Genomic DNA, 3,534 nt, shown 5'->3' on the forward strand with positions numbered 1-3,534 from the left:
ATGGATAAACAAATTGCGGAATATCCACACAATGTAATACTATTCATTGATAAAGAGGAATGAACTACTGATACAGGCAAAACATGGACGAATTTCAAAAACATTAGGCTAAGTGAAAGAAGTCAGGCATAAAAGATTACATATTACATGATTCCATTTATATGAAATTCTAGAAAAGGCAAAACTATTGTTCCAGAAAGCAGATCAGTGGTTTCCAGGAGTTAGGGATGGGAGATTCAGGACAAGAGAGCACAAAGGAACTTTCTGTCATGCTTCTGGTGATGGTTACATCAAAGAAGAAAATCTCATACTCTGTTAGGAGTGAAAGAAAAGGAGTTTTATTGAGGAATAATACAGCTCGAGCCTGGCAATGCTAAGTGAAAATACAAAGCATGCCACAATTCAAGTGGAGAGAGGGGTCTATATACACAGGGAACAAAGGAAAGGTAGGGGGTTTATGACTAATTATAGATAAGTTCAGCCTCAGCTTAAAGTCCTTTGAAATGTAAAGGTGGGCCAGTTGGCTAGGAGGCAACAAATTGTTTACATCTTGACACATTCGTCTCATGAACAAATGGCTTGCATTCTGACCTTTTGCTTCCTGAGAACTCGTGTTGGCCCCCATCATTCTTATGTCTGACACTGAGTGCCTCCAGTTTGAAACTTTCCTGTTCATAGTTACACTACTGTATGTGTTTGTCAAAAACTCATCAATTTGTGCACTTAAAATTAGTGACTGTCACATAAATTATACCTTAATAAATCTGATAAAGAGACACCATTGAGAAAATCAGCAAGCTACAAATTTGGAGAAAATATTTAGGAAACATATATCTGACAAAGGATACGTTACCATAATATACAAAGAACTCCTATGAGTTAATAATAAAGAGACAGGCAGTCCCATTAAAAATGGGCAAAAGACTTGAACAGATACTTCACAAATAATTCACAAAAATGGGCAAAAGAAGATAGATGATGGCCAATAAGCATATCATTAGTCACTAGAGAACTGCAAATTACAACCACAATTAGATACCACTGCACACCCACTGGAAACCCTGGTGGCATAGAGGTTAAGAGTTCATCTGCTAACCAAAAGATCAGCAGTTTGAATCCACCAGGTGCTCTTTGGAAACCCTATGGGGCAGTTCTACTCTGTCCTATAGGGTTGTTATGAGTTGGAATCAACTCAACGGCAATGGGTTTGGGCTTTGTTTTTTTTTTTTTTGCACACCCACTAAAAAAAAAGAAGTCTAACAACAACAAATGTTGACAAGGCTGTGAACCAACTAGAACACACACACATTACCAGTAGGAATGCAATGTTTTGGAAGAAGATTTGGCAGGTTCCTATAAACATACACTTCCTCTTTGACCTAGCAATTCTACTTCTAGGTATTTATCCGAGAGAAATGAAAGCATATGCCCATAAAAGCAAATGTTCACAGCAGCTTTGTTCACAATAGTCACACACTGGAAACAACCCAAATGCTCATCAACAGGAAGATCATGAGACAAATACTGATATATTCATTCAATGGAATTGTTGTTGATGTTGTTAGGTGCCATTGAACAGGTTCCAACGAATAGCCACCCTATGTACAACAGAAGGAAACATTTCCTGGTCTTGCGCCATCCTCATGATTGTTGTTATGCTTGAGTCCATTGTTGCAGACACTGTGTCAATCCATCTTATTAAGGGTCTTCCTCTTTTTCGCTGACCCTCTACTTTACTGAGCATGATGTCCTTCTCCAGGGACTGGTCCCTCCTGATAACATGTCCATTCAATGAAACACTAGTCAGCAATTTGAAGAAATGAACTATTGATAACATGCATCAAGATAGATGAATCCCAAAAATATTATGCTGTGAGAAAGAAGGCAACCACTAGAGAACACACCGTATGATTCCATTTATGTGAAGTCCTGGATCAGGCAAAACAAATCTACAGTGTTACAAATCAGATTAGTTTGAAGTGGAGGTGGGTGGGTGGGTGGTGGGATGGACTCAGAAGGAACGTGACAGAATTTCTGGTGAGATGGTAATGTACTATATTATGACAGGGATGTGGGTTACTTGACAATAAACATTTATCAACACAGCTAATATTTGTGCTTTTTAATGTATGCAAATTTTCATAAAAACGATAAAAATTGAGTGGGTGAAAATATAGTGAGGCAAGAATGTGATAATTGTCAAAGTGGGGCGATGGGTTCATAGGGATTTAAATTATACTATTATGTTTTTTATTATGTTTACTTTGTGTATTTTTGAAGTTTTCCGTAATAAAAAGTGAAATAAAAGAAAAGAAAAGAAAAGAATAATTATACCTCACAGGGCTATTGTGTGTTCATGTGAGACAATATTGGTGAAAGGATTTTGTGTGCTGGGAGCACATTTCCACGGGAGCTTTCTCTCTGTTACCAGCCTCCCTCTCTGTCTCGTTTACTCACTCTAGTTCTTGCTTTCTCTGTTGCATGCTTGTTTTCATTCATCCTTCCCGCAGCTCTCTTTTCATTTCACTTTCCCCTCTTCTTTGCTCCCTACTTCCTCTCCCTGCCCCTTTGCATTTTGCCAAATGAGGGCTCCAGATTGTCTGTACCAGGGGTCTAGTGGCAGCAAGCTGGGTGAAGGGGTGGCCTTGAAGCTTTGGCTACACAGCAACCATTCTGCTTTGGAGAAGATGATGTGGGAGGGGCTCAGGATACTCCAAGGCACTGCTTCTTGCTCTTTCTCCTTCTCTCTCACTCCCTTGCCCAACCCTGTCTCCCTGTTTCTCCCCTAGGGAGGGTCAGGTGCTCTTGATGCTACTGCCTTCTGGGTGCCTCTGTAACGGGGTAGACAGGCTGTCTTTGCCCGGATATGTCTCTTCTCCCTGGCTTCCCTGAAAACCCTAGATTGGAAAGAAATTCGAGATGGGGCCCCAGTCCCGTGCTGTGGCCAGCTGCCCTACCTAGCCTCCACCTGAACGGCTCACCACCCAAACAGTGCCTCACAGCCATTACCATTGTCCCAACCCTTGCTGCAGTGGTTTGTTCTTGTCAAGAGCCAGCTGAGCGCCTGGCCCTCGCCGCTGTGGGAACTCTGGGCTTTGGGGAAGTGTCCTCAAGATGCCTGCACTCCCTCCTCTCTTTTGCTCTATTTAACCATCTGTTAATTCAGCAGGTAGTTATTGAGCACCCACTGTGTGCTGGGTGCTATATTAGGCCCCCGGACCTGAGGCCCATGGTGGTAGGGAAGTGGAGTAAAGAGATGATTACAACGCAGGGTGGCCGGGCAGTGCTTGGGTGCTGGAAGGAGCAGCAAGGAGCTCTGGAGGTGCAGCAGGACTGGGGTGGGGTGGGGTGGGGTTGGGGGGGTCACGAATCGCTTCTTGCAGGAAATGCCAACTAAGCGAAGACCCAAAGGGGGTGGAGTGGCAAAGGAACAGTGTGTAAAACGGCCCCAGGGTGAGCATTCGCAGGGCGTCCTGGGAACTGTGGGTAGTTCAGTTTGGTTTGACTTTGGGTGTGAGGGGTGGGTATGGCCAA

Source organism: Loxodonta africana, chromosome 15 (assembly GCF_030014295.1).
Source record: "Loxodonta africana isolate mLoxAfr1 chromosome 15, mLoxAfr1.hap2, whole genome shotgun sequence".
NCBI classification, from domain to species: Eukaryota; Metazoa; Chordata; class Mammalia; order Proboscidea; family Elephantidae; genus Loxodonta; species Loxodonta africana.